The sequence below is a fragment of the Monodelphis domestica genome, chromosome 8, assembly GCF_027887165.1.
Source record: "Monodelphis domestica isolate mMonDom1 chromosome 8, mMonDom1.pri, whole genome shotgun sequence".
Lineage (NCBI taxonomy): Eukaryota > Metazoa > Chordata > Mammalia > Didelphimorphia > Didelphidae > Monodelphis > Monodelphis domestica.
In genome coordinates, this window is record NC_077234.1 from 175,384,208 (window position 1) to 175,406,470 (window position 22,263).

Here is a 22,263-nt window from a genome sequence, read left to right on the forward strand (position 1 = left end):
TGTCTCCTTGTTAATGTTAAAGGAAATACTCCAAAGTGAGAAAAACAGGAAACAGTCACCAAGAATTGTATCATCTAGTTCCAGTCAGTTGAAACTTGTTTACTTATACATTTGGGAGGCAAAAAAAAAAAAAGGTTTTTAGCACATGAGAGTATGAGAGAAGACTAGGGTTCGGAATATTTCCTCAGTGGTTGAATTCAAGAGACAAAGACCAAATAGGGAAATGAAAATCACTTCATAAATATTTCTTTTAATTTAGATTAAGTCACCCAGGTTTGGTATGTTCATGGATATCTTTTCTATATCTAATAGGGAGAGTCATATACCCATAAGCTGGAATGCCCCTTTGAATGGAACAATGCCATGACTTATTTATTGTTTTAAGAAAAAATATAAACAAAAGCAAACAAGAACAAGAAAAACAAGTTAAAGATTAGAGTGAATAAAAGAAGAGTAAAACGTTTTCAGCATTTGGATTAGAGAATGTCACTAATGTTAGATTAATAAATTCCTTTTCATGCTTAGTTTTCACTGTCTCACTCATAGTTACTTTTTCAGACTAATTTTGTTATTCCCCTTTGTGTACCCTACATTCCAGCAAAATTGGTCTTCACATTATTCCCTTTATAGGTCATACCTTCTCTTGGCATTAGGCCTTTAGACATCTCATCTCTCATGCTTGGAATGTACTTCCTCCTCATCTAGGTCTAGAATCCCTAGATCTCTTTTAATGTTCTCCTTAGGTGCCATCCCTGTCTTTCCTGATTCACTTCAATATATTTTCTTTTTTCTCCTACTTTCTTTGTTTCCCCCTTACCTTCTGTCTTAGAATCAATACTGTGTATTGTTTCCAAGGCAGAAGAACAGGAAAGGCTAGATGATGAGGGTCAAGTGACTTGCCCAGGGTCACACAGCTAGGAATAATAGGAGGGCAGATTTGAATCTAGGACCTTCCATCTCTCTGCCTGGCTCTCAATCCAATGAGCCTCTTAGCTGCCCTTTATATACTTTCTCTTTCTCGAAGTTATTTACTATATACTTAGGCTAGTAGGATCATCAAATCAGACTTGGAAGGGAACACAGAGGCCATTTAATCCAATCTCTCCACTTAAAAAAGCCCCTTCTCCATACTTCATAGATGATAAAACAGAAATCAGCTGACTTGCCAAGGCCACACAGGTTATAAGGGGCATAGCAAAGTCTTTTGATGCCAAATCTAGTTTTCTTTCCACTTATTTTGTGTTTATTTATCTGTTTGCCTATGATGTTGTTCCAGTAGAAGAGCTTTCTTTGCACACAGAAGGTGCCTTGCTTTGTTTGCTGAATTGAATAGTTGAAAAATGGTTTGAGGGGTGTGATGTTGGCTTGGAAAACAGAGAGTTGCCTGATTAACTCTTAAAATAGTCACTGTGGAGGGGGTGGTAAAGGGGAAGTCAGACTTGATCACTGAAAGGAAGAGGTCTCCTCTTTTAGTTAAAAAGATGTGTGACATTTTTTCCCTGAACATTTTCTCATTATTATAAAAACGTGGAGGAAATTCTGGGGTCAGGCTGCCCCTGAGAGCATGTTCAAGGTGATAATCACCGAGGTTTGAAAGATGGAAACATTCAGGCTTTTAGCTGACCATGGAGAGAAAAGTAAAGGATGAAGTGCACATGTTGTAAGGTAGGTGCAACCCTTGTGTCAGCTCTTAAGGCTACTCAATTCAACTTTGTGCATAATATTCAAAAGTATGAGGAAGTGACACAAGCAAACTTGATTCTATCAACAGAGAACAACTGGCTGCTGAAGTAGAAAGACCAGGAAGAACAGAGTAGAAATGAAATGACTACCCCATCTTCACTTTTGTGAGAGCAAAGCCAGCACCTGAGATGCACTGAGTATTGGGAGAGAGTCATTTCCAATGTTTCCAACAAAATAAACCTAGAAAACAGGGGCTCATTCTTTACAAGGGCACTGAAGCTAGCCCAAGAAGGTTGGGACTCTCTCAAGAATGAAATGCAGAAGACACAAGAAGTAATCATTCTGACTGGGGCAAAGGAAGCTCACTAAAGAGGCTGAGGTGGCTATAGAATAGGGAGTTGACTGACCAGCTCAGGGAGAGAGAGGCAATCAGTAAGAGAGAGAGAGAGAGAGAGAGAGGTGGAGGGTGGGGGCCAAGCTGAGAAAGCAGAGAGGTAGATAGAGCAGAGACAGAGAGAACAAGATTGAGAGACACTGAGAAAGATAGAGAAAGAGACAGATTTGAGGGAGAGTGAGAAAGACAGCAAGAGAGCAAAGAGAGAGACAGAGATGTGAAAAGGGTCAGAATCAAAGAGGAATGACTGAGGAGTAATCGAAAATAAGAGTACTATAAGAATTATATTCTAATGAACCAAGTCTGTCAGAGGATGCTAAGGAAGACAAAAAGAGGGTCCCCCCCCTTTTAAATATGGTAGGAAGAAGAGGTCAGGTTATTGCTTGAGTTGGATATGAAAATGATGATGTCTTGGAGTGAGGACTTACTATTTACTTTGTTTTTATTTACTCTTCAAGGAAATCATTTAGGAGACTAGAAAAAACAAAATCGTTAATCAGATGTGAGAAACCAAAGGTAAATGAAAATGAAAATAACTAAATCAGATGGCATCTAACAGTCTTTATTGAGTTCAAGTTATCATACTGAGAAGAATTATACTCCATCAAATAACATGCATGTTTGATTGTTGAAAAGTCACATGAAATGGGATAGTTACCACAGGACTTTAAAAAGGAAAAAAATTCCAATTTTCAAAATAGGGAAGAGGATGGAACCTACAAACTATAGAATGATGAGTTCAGACATGGTTGGAGAGTTGGTAGGTATGCCCTTCTATACACATGTAAGCCAGTGAATTTGACTTTGACTCATGACAAAATTCCAGAATGTACTATTAGGGGGATGGTAAGCACTTAGAAAGGAAAGCAGTGACCACTAAGAGTCAACATGGCTTCATCATATTAGACAAAAGACATTTTCTTTTTTGGCAGGGCTACTGGACTAGTAGAGCAGGAGAATGCTATAAATATAGTATTCTTAGATGTCCACAAACTTTGACAAAGTCTTTCATGCTATCTCTGTGGTCAAGAAAGAAAGATATATGCTCTAAAAGAGATTGTTGATTGACTAGACCCTAAAGTCATCAATTGACATAAATTTGGGGAATGTAGAGTGTCCTAGGAACTTGTCCTTGACTCTGACTTTCAATATTTTTATCAATTATTTGAATGATGGCATAGAGGAATTACTTGAAAGAAAAAGAAAGAAAAGACCAAAGCAGATGGCATAATACTCAGAAGGATAAATAACATTTTGAATGACCAAGTCTACATCTTTAAAAAATGTGCCAACAAGATAGAACAATAGACTAAAACAAACAAGATGACCTTTAATAGAGATTGAAGTATAATGTTTTATATTTGGACTAAAAAAATCAACTTTGCAGCTCCCTAGCTAGATCATAGTTCTTGTGAAAAAGACCTTATAAGCACATGTATAATTATGCCTCTATATACTCAGTGTCTAGTAATGCAGTCTAGATAGGATAGACATTTAATAAATATTATATTGATTTAGCATCAGCCCCTCATTAGGGCACTAGTCTCTTTACCTTTGGTTAAGTGCCAGAAATGATCTGGAATGTCAGCATTGTTTGTTTATTTTTTTGTTGTTGTGCTTTTGGTTTCTTTTTAAAAATTTATTTATTTTATATGATTTTCTATGTCTACATGATTCATTTTCTTTCCCTCCCTTCTTCCCTCCCCCCTCCCAGAGCTGACAAGCAATTTCACTGGGTTGTACAAATGTTACCATTGATACCTATTTCTATATTATTCATTTTTGCTATACAGCAATCTTTTAAAGGCAAAACCCCAAATTATATACCCATATATACGAGTGATAAGTGGTAACTCACAAGTTTTTCTTTTGCATTTCTACTCCCATAGTTCTTTCTCTCAATGTATATAGCATTCTTTCTCATAAGTCTCTTGGGAATGTCCTGGATCATTGTATTGCTACTAGTAGTAAGGACTGTTACATTGGATAGTTTCACAATGTTTCACTCTCTGTGTACAATGTTCTATTGGTTCTGCTCATTTCAGTATGCATCTGTTCATTGAGGTTCTTCCAGTTCATATAGAAATCCACCAGATCATCAACAAATACCAGCATCGTTAAGCATTTTCTTATCAACTGAAGGTCACAAATCTCGTTTTTTCTTGTTGTTTAATCATTTTCAGTTGTGTTCAACTCTTGGTGACCCCTTTGTAGGTTTTCTTAGCAAAGATCCTGGAGTGATTTGCTATTTCTTTCTCCAACTCATTTTACAGATGAGGACACTGAGGCAAACAGTAAGTTGCTAGTATCTGCTAATATTTGAGTAAGTATCTCTGCTAGCAAATAGTAAGTAAGTAGTAGTAGTAAGTAGTAAGTATCTCTACTAATAAGTATCTGAGGCTAGATTTGGTCTCAGATCTTTCTGATTCTAGGAACAATCTTTATCTACTGCACCACCTAGCTGCTTGGAGGCTGGTGAGAGTGGTGGTTATTTGGGATCCAAAGAGGAAAGTATCACTTCCCTCTTCTCTTCTGACCTTCTCCTCAATATCCCCAGTTTGCCATTAAGCATGAGGTGAAAGGCCTCTTTCTTTCTTTCTTTTTTTGATTTGTCATGAAGACTACTATATTTATGTTGTTTCTTATCTCTGCTGCACAAATCTAAATACCATTGGGACGAAATCTATGGTTCCTTAAGAGCAGCGGGTTTTCCTGTTTACCATTTCAATGTGTTGCTGCCCTTTTCAATCTTACCCTAAAGAAATATTGCTAGTCTTGGGAAAATTCTAGGAAACAGAGAATTTAAAAACAAAAACGTTAGGTGACATGGAACTCTGAATAATGGTTTCTGAAAAAGCTGGCTTGGACTTCAAGAAAGACCTAGGGGTTCTCAAAAGAAACTAGTTACTATGAAGATAACTGAAATAGGTCTAGCATACACTGTGCCTCGGACTTCCAGCTTCTTCAGAAAGTTTATTGTCTAAAAAGTGGATAGAGTGGCAGACCTGAAGTCTGGAAGACTCATCATTGTGAGTTCAAATTCAGACTCAGACATTTTCTAGCTGTGTGACTCTGAACAAGTCACCTAACTTTATTTGTCTCAGTTTCTACATCTATAAAATGAACTGGAAAAAGAAATGGAAAGCTGCTCTACTCTCTTTGTCTAGAAAACTCCCAATAGGTTCACAAAGAGTCAATAATGACTAAACAACAACAAAATGTATGTGCATTTTCATTTTTTTGTTTTTATGAAGCTGGTGAATGTGTGGGCAAGCACTTTCCATTCAAGCTTCCGACCTCTCATTAATTTGTAATACAGTCAATAGTTGTCACTAAATATAAAACTCTTCACCTGCACTTAGGGAGGAATTTGCTTAATACATTTCATGACCACAGGGCATTTGTCTATCCTACTTCCCCACAAGCTCTCCTTTCTTGTCAAACCTTCCCACTGACAGGCATAAAGGGAATGTACAATAGGTTTTTTAAAAATCCAGCAAAATAAGTTAGTAATGTGATAGGAGCTGGTGCCACTTAATTTCACTGCCTACCTTCTCCTCCTCCCTTTCCCTCTACCATTCTACAATCCACAAAAATGGAAGGAACAGGACATATTCATGGATTTCATGCTATTTCTGTATCACAAGAACAATATATTCTTAAGCACTACATGCATCTGAGATTTGTCTCGATGTGGTTCATTTATTTTAATTTGGGACTGTCAGTGAAAAAAAAAAGAAGTAATTAAACTTGTGACTAGCATGGAGAAACATTTTAAGTTCTAACGCTGTAGCCCGATACCCGGTAGTTTCACCGTATTTCTTTTAGTTGTCAGATCAAAGTCTCAACTCCTAAAACTCAGCCATGCTTTGATTAATTGCTTCATACAATGAATTTGCAAATTATAGTTCTATGTGATTTATGTCATTTTTAGCTTCAATCAGATTTTTTTCCCAAGCTACTCTATTCACTGAGCCAGTCAGCCTTCACCTTGAAGAAAGCATGCTTTAAAATTGCATTACAGTGTTTTGTGACCAGAAAATGGAACTATGTAGGGGTTTCCAATAAAGAGAGTTGCATCTTAACTAAAGAGTGAAATAAACCTGTTATTCCACTTGGTGTTCAAATTTGAAAAATAAAATTCTTTCCATAACTACTAGTACTAGCCTCTCTGAGCTGTAATTGACCCCTATTATCCTCCTTTCTCTCACGCTCCTCATTTTCTCTTTCTGCCCTCAAACTTTTTCTTAAACATGCACAAATGGAATCATTTCTAAACATCTTTCCATGACCACTTTCTAAGAAGGAAATAATTAAAAAGTAATAAACAAACCCTATTTTTTCGCATTAAAGTTGGACTTGTTTTCACTACTATTTGTCAGTCTTCCATTTAATCCAGCAAACATTTATTTAGCTTCTAATAAGTGCTAAATATTGGACCCTTATTACTTTCCCTCCTTTTTATTTAACTTAATTTCCTTCTTTTTAAAAGAGAATTTAGGCAAGAATATCAAGGGAAATAATGAAAAAAAATGTGAACGATGGGGCCTAGCAGTACCAGATCTTAAACTGTACTATAAATCAGTGGTCATCAAAATAATATGATACTGCCTAAGAGACTGACAGGTGGATCGGTGGAATAGATGTGGGGTAAATTACCTCAGCAGGCTAGTGTTCAGTAAACCCAGAGACCCCAGCTTTTGGGATAAGAATTCACTATTTGTCAAAAACTGCTGGGAAAATTGGAAAAGAGTATGGGAAAAATTGGGTTTAGATCAATACCTTATACTCTATACCAAGATAAATTCAAAATGGGTAAATGACTTAAATATAAAAAGTGAAATCATAAATAAATTAGGTGAACATAGAATAATATACCTGTCAGATCTGTGGAAAAGGAAGGAATTTAAGATCAAGCAAGAGATAGAGAATATTGCAAAATGTAAAATAAATGACTTTGATTATATCAAATTAAAAAAGTTTTTGTACAAACAAAACCAATGCAACAAAAATTAGAAGGAAAATAACAAACTGGGAAAACATTTTTATAACTAAACTCTCTGACGAAGGTTTAATTTCCCAAATATATAAGGAACTAAGTCAAATTTACAAGAAATCAAAACATTCCCCAGTCAACAAATGGTCAAGGGACTTGAATAGGCATTTTTCAAATGATGAAATCAAGACTATCAATAAGCACATGAAAAAGTGTTCTACATCCTTCCTAATTAGAGAAATGCAAATTAAAACAACATTGAGGTACTATCTTATACCTAGCAGACTGGTCAATATGGCAGCAAAGGAAAGTGATAAATGTTGGAGGGTATGTGGCAAATTTGGGTGACTAATACACTGCTGGTAGAATTGTGAATTGGTACAACCATTTTGAAGGACAATTTGGAACTATGTGCAAAGGGCTTTAAAAGAATGTCTACCCTTTGACCCCTGTTGGGTTTGTACCCCAAAGAGATAATAAGGAAAAAAGACTTATAGAAAAATATTCATAGCCTCGCTCTTTGTGGTGGCAAAAACTGGAGAATGGTTAAATAAATTGTGGTATCTGATCATGATGGAATATTATTGTGCTGAAAGGAATAATGAACTGGAACAACCTCCAGGAGTTGATGCAGAGTGAAAGGAACAGAACCAGGAGAACCTTGTACACAGAGAGACTGATACATGTGGTATACGCGAATGTAATGGACTTCTATACTAGCAACAATGCAATGATCCAGGACAATTCGGAGGGACTTATGAGAAAGAATGCTATCCACAGCCAGAGAAAGAACTGTGGGAGCAGAAAACCAGAAGAAAAACATATGATTGATTATATGGTTTGATAGGGATATGATTGGGGTTTTAATGTTAAAAGATTACTGCAAATATGAATAACATGGACATTGGTTTTGAACAAGGATACATGTATAACCCAGTGGAACTGCTTGTCAGCTCCAGGAGAGGGGAGGGAAGGTAGGGGGGAAATCATGAATCATGTAACTGTGGAAAAATATTCTAAATAAAAATGAACAAACAAACAAATAAAGAGAATCCAAGCCCTTCTGGGCCATGTGACCTTCAATATTGGGCACTTTCTACAAGATCTTTTTAGCTTTCCAATCCTCCAAAAATGGTAATAATGTACTATATGTAGAATAATTATAGCTGAATCCATAAGAAAAAGAGAGAACACTGATAAGGCAAAATTTCTACTAATACTAGAGAACTATAATCCTTAAAGCCCTTATTTGCCACCTTGATCCTACTAGCTTCCATCCCGTATGCAATAACACAACCTAAGTCCAAGGCTTGTGTCAGAGGCCCAACTTCAGACCTCCCTTTCTAGAAAAACTCTAGCCATACCTCCCTGTATACCCTAAAGTGGTTGTGCTGGGCACTATCCTTGAGGAAGGAGGGGAAGGGCTAAAAATATGTTTCCTTTGTACTAGGGCCTTTAGGTCAGGAACTCCAAAGAATGCAAATATTTTCTCTGAAATGGTATCTCCACCCTCCCTACCGCTCTGAAAAAGAGCAGTAGACTCTGATTCAGCCTAGCCATAAAAAAGAAAGAAGGAAAATCAAGGGAAGATGTCAATGAGCTGGGTTGTATCAAGCCTAAAGAAAAAAAAGGGGAAATGAAGCCTACCTGATACCCATCCAGTTCCATAGAAGGAACCTAGAAAAGTGACCTTGTCAAACAAAACCCAATGAATGCACAGAGGCTAAGGCAGCTTTTTAGCTCCAGCAAAGGGGGAGGAATCACGCACTGAAGTGATGAGGAATTATATATGATTGTGATACTGAAGTCTTTAAGATGAAAAATCTTTAATAAAGACAAAAAAACTGGAGCACAAGCTGATACATCAATGAGAAGGATCATAAAATTGGAAAGAAGGTTAAATAGTACATTCTTTTGGAGATTACCAAGTCCTCTTAACAAAGGAAAATGAAACTATTTCTGATGAATTACAGTATCCTTTGGATTTCCAAGAAAGCATAGAATAATACAACAAAACTCCAGAGTGATTCAAAAGACAAATGAAACACATACAGAAATTGGGAATGAATCTAGATTAGTTCTGACTATAGATTTCTAAAATCCAAAGAAAAGGATAAACTGATTATGTGAAAATCTAATCACCAATGAAGAATGATGCAGGTTTGTATACTTGACACCTTCTCAACTTAACCTCAGTTGTCTTTCTCCTTGTTTAGAGAGCTGGAGTGTGGAGCAGTAAACTCCCAAAGCCTTCCTTTCTAGAGGAATCACAACCTTTCTGGTAATTCCATTGTCCAAAAGCACTTCTGCTTGCTTTAGACTCCGCAGAACAACATGCACCCACACTTGGTACTATCTCTTGGCACTACCCCACCCCTCCCGCCCCTTCAGCCTCCTTTTTCGCATGTTCTGTTCCCCATTGAAGTGTAAGCTCCTTTGGGGCAGAAACTTGTCTATTTTTCTTATTTTATTTCCAGCACTTAGCAAAATACCAATCAGATATTAGGCACCCAATATACACATTTATGAACTCAAATTAAATCAGAAAAATATGAATCCACAATGAATCTCTCTTAAAAAGTCCAAGAGTAACAAGATTTCACAAATAGACATTCTAAAGTGGAGAAAAATCTGGCAGAAAAGAAGCAAAAGACAGTAAGAATAAAAAAATACAAAACTATATACAAGCAAAAGTGATTGACCTTGAAGACAGGATGTGCTGTGACAACTTAAGAATCATAGACCTCTGAGAAGAATATAATAAATCTAAAAATTTGGTTACTATAATACAGGAAAAGTGTCCAGAACTTTTGAATACAGATAAGAATAGAGAGGGATTCCAGAAATCTTCACCAGAAAAGAAAAAAAAACAAAGCAAGATAATATAGATAAAAACCTGTTCTTGAAATGATAAAACACATAATTAAGTTCAACAATTTCAGTGGCAAACAAAAAATTATACTAGCAGTCAACAGATAAACCTTTAAGTATAAAGGAAAAGAAATGAGAACAATATCAGAATATTTCACACCTATGAGAAATCAGAGGAATAGTTCTGGAAAAAAAATTCTGAAAAACAAAGGAGCTCTAGCTCTAACCACAAATGACATACCCTATAAACCCAAGCTTAATCATTATCAATAACCAAAAAATGTAATTCAACAAAAAGAGAATCTTTTGAAGTATTCCTAAGGAAAAATAATCCAATACAATAACATAAATAGAAAGTTGGTGTGCAAACACTCTAAACAAGAAATACTTGAAAGGCAATTAATTTCCTAGGAAAGAATAAATAATGAAACAAGATGATTAATGTTTAGAAGATTTTTTTTAACAGAAAGACTGAAGGGTTAGGAAAAACAATAGGAGGTAATGAAGTGACACACACAGAGAAATAAAAATGTAAAGGAATGCTGGAGAGGTAAAGGAGAACTAGAGCAAAAAAAAAAGTGTCAATTCCACGAGTCTCCTACTTAATTTGTTCCCTGGACAGAATTGCAGGGTGAGAGTGGACATAAGTGGGGAGAAGGGGAAAAAGCAACAAAGGACAATGAAGCTTTATCCAGGCCCTTTGGTGAACAGTGAGGTATATTTCTCAGAAAGAACTGTAGGAGAATAAGAAAAAGGAAAAAAGGAAGAGATTAATTTTGGACAAGTGAAAGTCTCAAGTACAATAAGAGAAGAGAATTCATTTGAAAAACACTCCTTTGAGGGAAGAGGGGTTTGTGTGTGTGTGTGTGTGTGTGTGTGTGTGTGTGTGTGTGTGTGTGTGTGTGTGTGTGAGAGAGAGAGAGAGAGAGAGAGAGAGAGAGAGAGAGAGAGAGAGAGAGAGAGAGGAACCTACTGTGATTTTTAATCAGGGAAGAGTTGGCTCACTGTGTCACCCAGTTGGTGTCCCCTTTCTTTAAGCAAATATTCTTCTATGGATGACATTCTTGTCCAGGAAAAGGGAGGTGTAAGTTCCTAGAAGGAACTGAGATCTAAAAGTGGAGAGCATGGATTTAGAAATGAGATTATTTCTTTACTAGATAAGTGATAAGAAGAGTACAGTTCAAATTCAGCCTCAGATACTTTATAGCCAGGTGACTCTGGACAATTCACTTAACCTCTCTATGCCTTAGTTTCTTCATCTATAAAGTGAGAATAATAATATTACCTATCTCTGAGGATTGTTGTAAGCATCAACTGAGATAACATTTGTTAAAAGCACTCAGCACAATGCCTGGCACATGATAGATGCTACATAAATGTTAGTTTCAGTCCTAAATAACCAATTGTGTATTATACATTTCAGACAAACTGTTCTGGTGGCATCTCAACCTGAACTATTATAAAATGACTCATTATTACTCCCACAAGAACAATTCCCCTTTCAAACTTCCCTTTTTCTTCTAAAGGTACCACCATTCTTCCATTCTGTGAGATTCATAACTGTGGAATCATTTTCAAGTCTTCACTTTCCCTCACCTCATATAGCCAATAAATTCCCAAATCTGACATCTTGTTGTTCACATCTCTTGCATTTGACTCCTTTCTACTCATATGACTTGAGAAATGGACCTAGAATAATGCAGGAAAAAGGTACTTAATTTTACAAATCATTTCTGGAAAATAATATAAGAAAATTTTAGAGCCAGTAGAGACCTTAGATATCATCTAATCATCTAATGATTCCATTTTTCAGGTTAAGAAAGAGGTTCAGAGAAGTTAATCAACTGTACAAGATCACATATTTACTTAATGTGATAAATTAAATGAGAACTCAATTACTGAGACTCAGTTTTGGGCTCTTTCCATTGCATTGCACTATTCCATTTAATTTTGAGACCTTATTAATTTGTTTGATCCCATCCATATTCACCATTGCTATCTTCTGCTCACCATATTCTCAGGCTTAGGGACCATAAGAAAATAGATTAAGTCAGTGATGGCAAACTTTTTAGAGACGAAGTGCCAAAACTCCAAAACCTCACATCACACATAAGCTCCCACCTCCCACCTTACCCCAGACAGAGGAGAGAGGAAGCACTCACATTGGGTCAAGGAGATGAGAGAAATGTCCTCAGGTTCAGTGGAGAGGGAGAACAGCCCCTTCCAGCATGTGTTCCATAGGTTCACCAACATGGGACTAAGTTCTCTTTGGCCTGCTACACAATTCAGTGGGTCTGACTTCTTTCAAACTCATACCCCACAGGCTAAGTTATATTCTATTTTGTAAAAATTGCTAGTCCAAAACTGGAATACCTGATATTTAGGTTTTCCTTTATTATACCTTAACACTTTCCCTACCAAAATCCAAATTTTTTTTGTGCCTTGCTTATGGTTTAATCCTCCAACTTAGTGATTCATTTTTCAAATGAATTAAACTCAGTTGAAAGAACTATTTAATATTCCTATTAATGACTTAAATTATAAAATAAAGAACATGCTTAAATCATCTTCTGGCAATCTCAGATGAAATGGAGAGGTCTGAACCTTGAAAGAGTGAATGAAAATTCAATATACCTATAACATCAAACTAATCACATTAAGATGAAATTCACAAGGGACAGTAGTTTGCTTTTGGGGGGAAAAACAACCAAGTTGTACAATTTTAAGAAATGATAGGACAAGCATTGCATAAGAGAGACACAAAAGGTTCTTAGGAGATGTGTGTAGAGTCAGCATATTAAACAAGCTAAATATGAATCATAAATATATTGTGGTGATTGAATTTGAAAAAGATAATGTGATATTTAAAGTAGAATAGCACACTATAGTGGAAAGAGTGCTATGTTTTGTACCAGAATATCTGGATTCAAAATCTTCCTCTCTCATTTATTAACTATATAACTCCAGGCAAGTTACTTAATCTCTGTGGGCATGAGTTGTCTCCTCATAAAAACGAAAGAGTTGGCTTAGACAATCGATAGAGTCACTTCCAGATCTTAATCCATGATACTATGATTTTATGAATATCTATATATTTATTTCCTTCATATTTAAAGATGACATGCTGGGAACTATGTAACTGACCTTGACTAGAGGTCCTTTTATATACATGTAAAGTATGCCTTTTATTTGCATTTTTAGACATTATTTGTAGAGATTATTCTCATCATTATTCTGCTTCCTTTGCTATTTGTGTTCTGTCTTCTCTAACCTGCCCACCACCAGTGACATTCTAGACCAGTGGTTCTCAACCTTTCTAATGCCGTGACCCCGCAATACAGTTCCTCATGTTGCGGTGACCCCAAACCAAAAAATTATTTTGGTGGCTACTTCAAAACTATAATTTTGCTACAGTTATGATTCGGAATGTAAATACCTGATATGCATTATGTATTCTCATTGCTACAAATCAAACATAATTTAAACATAGTGATTAATCACAAAACAATATTTAATTATATGTTGAGAAATATTAATTCAGCAGGAGGCAGCCTGAGCGCTGGGGTGGGAGGTAAGTCCTGCCTGGGGAGGGGGTCTGCAGACACTGTCATCTCCCTCCAGCTCAAGCTGAGGCTTCACTTTGCTGGAGTTACCCAGCTCCGTTATCTGATCCAGGAGTTATCCGCTCCAGGACTCCTTCTTAACCCCTCCAGAGCCAGCGCCCTGGTGCTCTCTCTGGGTCTCTGTTTGAGTCTGGTCTCCAGGCAACAGGGTAAATCCATTGCCCCTCATAGGGGGAGGGCTGCTGATAGGTAACTAATATTAGTACAATGTGCAGGCAGCAGGGTCCCCATTCTTTCCGAGATCTTGCTGTAAAGTAGAGTGATTTCTCAGCAGCTAAAGCCATATGTATTTTCCGATGGCTTTAGGAGACCCCTGTGTTTTGGTTGTTTGACCCCCGCCAGGGTCACGACCCACAGGTTGAGAACCGCTGTTCTAGACAAATCCAGTGGATTTTTTTAAATCCTTGTTTATTCACAACACTTAAGATTTTATTGTGCCCCTCTTTTAAAAACTTATTCATTTGGTTTCCATAACATGAGAATTATTCTTTTCTCCACCCCATCACCTCTGCTACTAGATCCTTCTGTCTTCTAACTATGGGAGTTTCTCAATTACTGTCTTCAGTTCTTTATTTATTTTCTTTCCATTGTATCCACTGCTCTCCTGTCTACTCTCATGGAACAGTCCCTTAAATATTTCTTAATTTCCCTTTTCAGAGTAGTCAGCAACCAAATCTGCATCTCTAACTTTAAATTTACCCATCTTATAATTCCATATTTCCCAATACTTACAAGATACCTCCAATTGAAATCTCTCAGAATGACCTCAAATTCTAATCTAAATCTAAATCTAATCTAAATCCAAATACAAATTAAGACTTCTCTTATTTTCAAATCTCTTGCCTCATATTTATAGAATCTTAAAACTGGAAGAGATCTCAGCTGGAGGTTTAGTTCAACTTCCAAGAGTAGGAATCTTTTCCCTTTATCTTAGATAGATAGTTATATTTTTTGCTACATACCTGACTTGAATTCTTACTAGCTGAAGACTCATAAACAAGTCACTTAATCAGGCTCAATTTCCTAGTTTGTAAAAATGGAGGATAATAATACTTTTACTAGTTACTTCACATACTTGTAAAGAAAAAAGATACTTCATGAACATTAACAGGTATAAAATATGAGTTATTTTTCATTATTAGGTTTGAATATTTCTAGTGAGGGACAATTTATTATTTCCAATATTGAGCATTTTTCCTCATGTTGAATCCAAATCAGCATTTCCTCTTTGCCTCAGCCCTCCCTGAGTTCTATTAAAGACTTCTTCCCTTCAGAGACAACCATACCTGACATACTAGCATTATTCTATCTAACCAGAGCAGACTGTTTATTTGCTAGCTGGTCTGAGAAACCACATTGTTCTCTGTAGTTTGTACCAAATTGTGCTAATTCCCACCTTCTAAATCAATGTAGATCAGGTTTTTCTCCTTCAAGATGACAGCTCTTCACATTTTGAAGATTACTGTCATAGTTCTCATTGTCTTTTCCTCTTCAGGTAAAAGATTCCTTGTTTTTCAGATGCTCTGGATATGATATGGTTTCTACTCTTAACCACTATGATCAGCTTTTGATGACAAAGCTCAGTTTGTCAGCACATCTAGAATTGAAAATTTGGCCTGACTATTACACAGATTATGGGAAGAATTCTCTCCGACAATTCAGCTACTTCAATGCCATTAAATGAAGTTAGACACTGTTTTAATATATTTTTTGAAATCATATCATATTTTTGCCTCCTTTGGTCTCCTGGTCAAGAAGAACTATCCTTCCTCCCTACCCCCTCCCCCAATTTTCTCTGGAAAGGACTCAAATATAATTCTATTCTCCTTAGCTAGAAATCTTGGAATCAACTTTGACTTCTTTCTTAGATTATTCTCTATGCCCAAGCTGTTACCAAATTCTGCTGATTCTTTCTTAAAAACATCTCAAGGATTTCCCTCTTCTCCTTCATTGTCATGTAAGTTTGGACCCCTATCATCACCTGATACCTTTTCCCCTCTTTATGTGTTAATCTGTAGTCTTTTCCTCTTTTGGTTCATTCTACATATTGTTGGCACACTAATCTTCCCCAAATAATTTTTCTTTATATTATCCTCCTGCTCCACAACCAAATGAACTCTCCATTTTTCAGTTAGTCAAATCTATTTCCTTATCTTGCTTTTATTATCTTTTATAAACACTTCCTATTCAATTTACCTAACTTCTCTCACTACTCTATTATATAAACCATTTGTCCCAGTTATAGAGCCCCCAGAGTCACTCACATACTTCTTCATGCTTCAGTAATTCAATGGTAGTCTTTGAGTTATACTCCTCCCCTCCCGTGCCCCCCCCCCCCCAATCATCCTGGAGCAAAGCCCAGTAAAGTTATTTAGTGCTTACTATGTACAGGTGTTGTACTAGATATTAGATATACAAAGATAGAAACAAAATGATTCCTGTCCTCAATGAGTCTACTTACTATTAGAGGAGACCTAGTGATGAGATTCTGAAATTGACTCTTGCTGTCATTGGACGCATACAGAGTCCATCCTCTAAGCTCTTTCTAGCCCCGTAGGACCTGCTGAGATGGGTCCTCACTTGACAGTCTTGGAGAACTCATTTCCATTCCAGGATAAGACATCTGAGGAGGACAAGAATGAAGGTTATAAAAATTTTTTTTAGCCTCCAAGTAATTTTTAATTTGAGTTCATGCTCTTCCCACAGCCTTTCCTATTTATCCATACCTCAAAAATGCAGTGCAATTTAACATCTGCTAATTGGTTCATGTTTATAACTTATAAGACCAATGCAGATTTTGAGGGCTATTTTGAAAATACTGTTAACAGCTATAGTACTTTAAATCATTTAAAAAGAGCTGCATAATCATTAATTTATTAAACAATTATTGAGTGCCTTTTGTGGGCAAGGCATTATGCTAGTGTAATTTTGCTTAGCTGTAAAATGACAGTGCCTTTCCTGTAAACAAGTGTAAAAAGGGAAAGGTAAGGTAATAAGCTTATTTTTTTCATCTCAAGCTTCAAAAAACTTTCTTAAGTTTCCTCTACCTCCAGTGATGTCATCTTTTTCTTACCATTGTTCTACCTATTATGACTTAGTCAGAACTAGCAGACTATGTCTGGGGCAAGTTCAGCTGTAAGAGGTGGGCAGAGGGGTAAGGAATGTAGTGGATGTATTCATAGAAGATAGTCCCTGAAGGTCATGGAAGACAGGGCATAGCTACAAAGAGGAGAGGAGTCTGTTCAGATCAGTCATAATATGACAAAAACGGAAAATGACAAATGTTGGAGGGCATATGGGAAAACTGGGACACGAACACTGTTGTAGAATCCTGAAGTGATACAACCGTTTTGGATAACAGTTTGGAACCAGGAATAAAGGGCCACAAAAAGGTGCCTACCCTTTGACCCAGTGATACCACCACTAGGCCTATGCCCCAGAGAGATCAGACCGGGAAAAGGCCTATGGGTACCATAAAATATGCACATATTTTATGCATATATGTATAAAATATATAAAACAGCTCTTTTTGTGATGGCAAAAACTGGCAACTGAAAGGATGTCCAACACTTATGGTGAGGCTGATTAATTTGTGGTAAATGATTGTAGAAAACTGTTGGTGCCATAAGAAATGATGAACAAGATGATCCCCCCGAACTTGGAAAGATGTATGAAGTAATGCAAAGTAGAGTGAGCAGAGCCCAGGAAAATGTGATACTTGTAACAACAATAATGTACAATATGAACTGCAAATGTCTTAACTATTATCCACAATTCAAGGCTACAAGATAACTCTAAGACTCATGACAAAGAAGACTCTCCACCATCATAGAAGGAACTGATAGTGTCTAAATGCAGATTGAAACATACCATTCGCTCTATTTCCTTCATGAATTGTTCTCTAGTATGTGTTATGAGTCTTTCACAACATGATGAACATAGAAATATGCATCGCATGATAGCATATGTACAATCTTTAGTACCTGCTGTCTTGATAGAAGGGAGGGAGAAAAATGAATCTCAACATTTCAGAAAAGAATTATGAAAATTGCATCTATGTGTAATTGGAAAAATACAAAATAAAAGAAGGGGAAAATGAGGACATTCACCCACAGTCCTGCTGCTGGCTGCTCCAAAACAATGCCCTTTGCTCCAAAGAGTCCCATGTCTCTGAAAGACCCCAAGGAAACGTATAGTGGTGATGTTCACCTTAAAGAGGAGGCACAAAAAGCATATTATTTTCCATCCTCATAGGGGTATCTGGAACAAAGCCCCATTCACTCTGGGCTAGTTCTAGCAGCCACACTTATAATCTTTAACACACTGTTAGAATTTGCGTGAAAACTGTCATATTATGCTCTCTAAATTTCTTTATGATTATTGGTGTCATCCTCCCAAGTGAGCATGGGATCACAGGGACTGACTAAAGGATAGTTCCTCCTAATTAAGTTTCAGGTTAGTGAAATATAGTTGTTGAAATATAGTGAAATATAGTAAGTTGTTCCAGGTTCACATCTTCTATCTTTTATCACCCACAGAAGAGGGATCATGGTACAAAGAAGAGGGAGTTAAATCTCAAATCCTGGAAGACCTGAGTTCAAGTCCCATCTCTGACACATAATGGCCAGGTGACTGCAGGCAAGGGACAACCTATCAGTACTCTAAGACTCTTAAGTTGCAGAGAGGATTCTGATTTGCCTTGCTAGAGGAAATTTATTTGCCAGTTCCCTATACCAAAGAAATCACAGTTTCAGTTCCTTGATCCTATCGTTAGCACCTCTCAATAGTAGATACTTAAAGCCCCTTTATTGTTTAATGTTCATCATTTTGTGTCTCCTTGGAGTACCTGGAAAGCTCTAGTAATAAAGATTTTGATGATTTATTGTTTGTATCCTCACCTCACATCCTATAGGATGGATGCCATGGCTTTTTGGTATCTGTTCATCAGTTCCAGGAGGGATATGGGAAGCCTAAGCAGCATGGGGACTAGTGTAGTTCAATTTGGAGGTTTTAATTTGCATTGTTTTGAAAACAAATCAAAGATTCATAGATTTAGAGCTGAAAAGGAACTTAAAAGTCATTGAGTCCAGGCCCCTCATTTTATAGATCGTGAACCTTTAAGTGAATTAATCAGTGTCACATTGCTAGGATATGAGGTGAGATTTGAATCTGCATCTTGTTTCCAAGTCTAGCAGTCTTTTCCAACTAGAGCCTGATCAGTTCCCTCTGTTTCTGTGTACACTATATGGAGTCTTATCATTAACCAAAATCTTCTCTGAATGCTGTTTGAATGCAAGTCTAAGATATGCTCCCACTGATTCTTTTTTTTAAACCCCTATATTCTGCCTTCAAATCGACAATAAATATCCTATAAATAATAAAGAGGTGAGGGCTAGACAATTGGGGTTAAGGATCACATAGCTTGGAAACATCTCAGATTAGATTTGAACCCACATCCATCCTCCAGACTCCAAGCTTGGTGTTCTATCTTTTGTGCTATCTGGCTGCCCCACTCCCATTGGTTCTTACTAATCCACACCTGCAATTCATTTTAAAAGTTGTGTTGTTGGTGTTTGTTTTTCCCACCCACTGACCCTATTTTGTGGCAGCGATAAGGATGTCCTCCTCTCTTATTCATCTATTAAACTGGGGAGAACAAAAAAAAGTAAAGAATTTTCTTCAGTGTCACATTTGTTAACATGTCCACAAGTTCCCATCTACTGCCCATGAGGATGTTCCACTTTGCCTCAAAGCAATTTCAGTTAAAGGAACACAAAATAAAATTCAATAGAGCCTTGTATAGAAACTACACATCCAACCCAAGAGAGTGTGTTTTCAAAGTCCATCAAGCACGCAAAGACATCCTAGATACAAAATGGAGACAGCTAAATGAAATCAGGCGTCAGATGTTTTCAGCTAAACTAACAATCCAACCAGTACTTCTGTAAAGATGCTGCCTGATACTTCTTGCTATGAGCCATATTAGGCAATGACACCAGTAAACGTGGAAAGGAAAACAGAAATATATATAACTGGCTCATTAAAATCTCACCACTGATTTAATTATTAAAGGAAGAGATTGGGAGTGGGAGTTGACAGAGTAGGGACAACTGCTTACTGCTAAAGCATCTTGCCTGAATCCAATCTACTGAAATATGTTAGTGTCCTTTAGTTATCCTTGATTGGATATTATTACCAACTGCAACAGGCCAAGGCAGGAAACAAATTCAGGAAGACTTTTAATGACCAAATTCAGAAAGAAAAAAAATACATCCCATTTCCTCACAGTTCCCAAACTCAGAAAAAGTGCTTTCCACTTCCTTGCTTGGTTTACAGCTGGATATATTTTTAGAAGAAATAGGTGCTAAGTCAGAGGGAAAGCATCATCACTCCTATATATTGAGGAGATATTCTTCACTGACTCTGCACCAATGATTTATAATCATATAATCACTGTTTTGGGACAGAGAGGAGAAAGAGTGGATAGCGTACTGGGCTTGGAATCAGGAAGAAACCTTCCTGAGTTCAAATCCAGCCTCAGACACTTAATAGCTTTGCAACCCTGGGGAAATCATTTAACCCTAGTTGCCTCTATTCTTCATCTATAAAATGGGCTGGAGAGAGATGGCAAACCACTTCAGTTTCTCTGCCAAGGAAACCCCAAATGGAGTCTTGAAGACTTGGACAGCCCTGAAATGACTGAACCACAAGAAGTCATATTTTTATGACGATAGCAGTGGAAGTGAGTGGAAGGGCAGAACTGCAACTAGCATGGGGATGTTGGGGCTTTTTGTGAGGTTCCTGACATCTATTTGGGTAAAATGATTCCTTCTTGGGGTGATTCATAATATCTGTTGGTCTGGTGGAAGACTGTGAGATACAGAATTCCAATTGTGGGAGAGAGTTCCTCTCTACTGTCTCATTTTTAGCTCTCTTACTCTCCCCAGAATCTCACCTTAGCCAACATGCTGATGCTACTTTACTCAATCACAGTGGACTTTCCACTTGACCTATGTAAAAGGAAATTCTTAATCCTTTTCTTCTAATTTTTCTGGGGACCTGGAGGTCCTTTTACCATAGAGATGTGTAAAGATATACCAGCCCAAAGTGAAAGGAAGTAGAAACCAGAGAGACAGGAAGTGAGATAAGAAGGGGTTATAAAAAGGCCAGCATGAGGACTGAGAGGGTCTTTTGGCTTTTTGACCTTTTTTGTTTTGGGAGTGATTGGTACTTGGTAGTTGGTCATTGGTAGTTGGAGGTTGGTTGCTGGTGGTGTGGGTTGGAGATTAGTTTTGTGGTTGGTTGTTGGTTGGGATACATCGCACTCTCTCTCTCTCTCTCTCTCTCTCTCTCTCTCTCTCTCTCTCTCTCTCTCTCTCTCTCTCTCTCTCGACTCTGCCTGGTAAGCTGAGCTGAAGGGTGATTAGTTGGACTTTCTCTAACAGCAGTTATAGGTAGTTGTAGGGTAGCTAATTAGGTACTAAGCAATTTCTTTCTCTACCCCTTTCCTCTATTTCTTTCCTTTACTATATTCATTTTGCTATATTCTTTTACTATCTCTATTTTAATAAAACTAAATTGTTGACTGTTAAAAGCTGCTAGAAATTTTCTTTTCTCTGGCTTCAAGGGATAATATTAATTTACAACTCTATATTCTCATTAAAACTTAAGTTATTAAAAGTTGCTCTCTTATTTTGTCAAAACTCCTCATTTAACCCTTATACCTATTAGCATACCTACTATAAAACTATTTTAAAAAGTCATATGCATCAATTCATTCAGTTACTATGCCAAATATGTGCAAGGAAGACAACTTGGAATGCTTACTTATATGGGAAAGAAAGACTTTGAATTCAAATCCAGCTTTGGATATTTAGTAAGGTTATGACCCTGGGCAAGTCATTTAATCCTGTTTGTCTCAGTTTTCTCATCTGTAAAATGAGTTGTAGAAAGAAATAGAAAACCCAGTATCTTTGCCAAGAAAACTCCAAATGGAGTCCTGAACTGTCAGACACAACTCCAGTGATGGAACAACAACATGTTGGACATCATTAGAATAGCTAACAAGACTACAGTAGGATAATAGAATTTTGGAGCTCAAAGAGACCTTAGACATCATCTTGTCCAGGTACCTGATTTTACAGGTAAGGAAACTAGCCTGAGAGAAGACAAGTGATTTTCCCAAGTTCATCAAGTGAATAAACAGAACCATAATCTCAAACCCAGTACCTGTGATTCTAAACACTCGATGCACAAGGGCTAAACCCTTCACACACAGATTGATGCTGCTGCTAGCATTTGGGGGCTCTTAGACTTATGGTTCTGGTGTCATCTAAGCTTAGCCTGAGACATGTCACCTCTGATTGCTGCACATCAGTAGTCTTTGCTTCCTGCTGTCATCTGTGAGCATTCAGCACCCATGTTGAATGACTTTGGAATGTTCTTCCCAGAGTTCTTGAAGCATATCTTTTACCCGACTTCTGTCTGATTGACTCACGTTAGCTAGCCTGCTGTACCTCTTTGGGTCCCAAAGACAGTCCACCTGTCAAGTTTCTGCAAATTGGTTTCCAAATACCTCCCTTTGACAGGCTCCACATACCTCTGTGAAACTCACAGGGAAATAATGTTGTCTCTAGTATAAGAATGAATGCGATATTACCGAGGGCCATTGTGACTAGCCTCCCCCCTTTGCCCCT

At 37.2% G+C, this 22,263-nt stretch overlaps 1 long non-coding RNA gene across 1 annotated transcript in view; it reads right to left on the reverse strand.

Annotated features, from left to right (window-relative positions):
- Positions 1-16,593, reverse strand: part of LOC103095766 (uncharacterized) — a 30,184-nt gene extending 13,591 nt beyond the window's left edge. Inside the window, exons 1-2 of the long non-coding RNA XR_008914278.1 lie at positions 16,294-16,593; positions 16,029-16,190 (exon numbers count right to left, since the gene is read on the reverse strand). This is a non-coding gene — a long non-coding RNA (uncharacterized LOC103095766). The remainder of the gene's footprint in view (positions 1-16,028; positions 16,191-16,293) is intronic.
- Between the last annotated feature and the right edge of the window lie 5,670 nt (positions 16,594-22,263).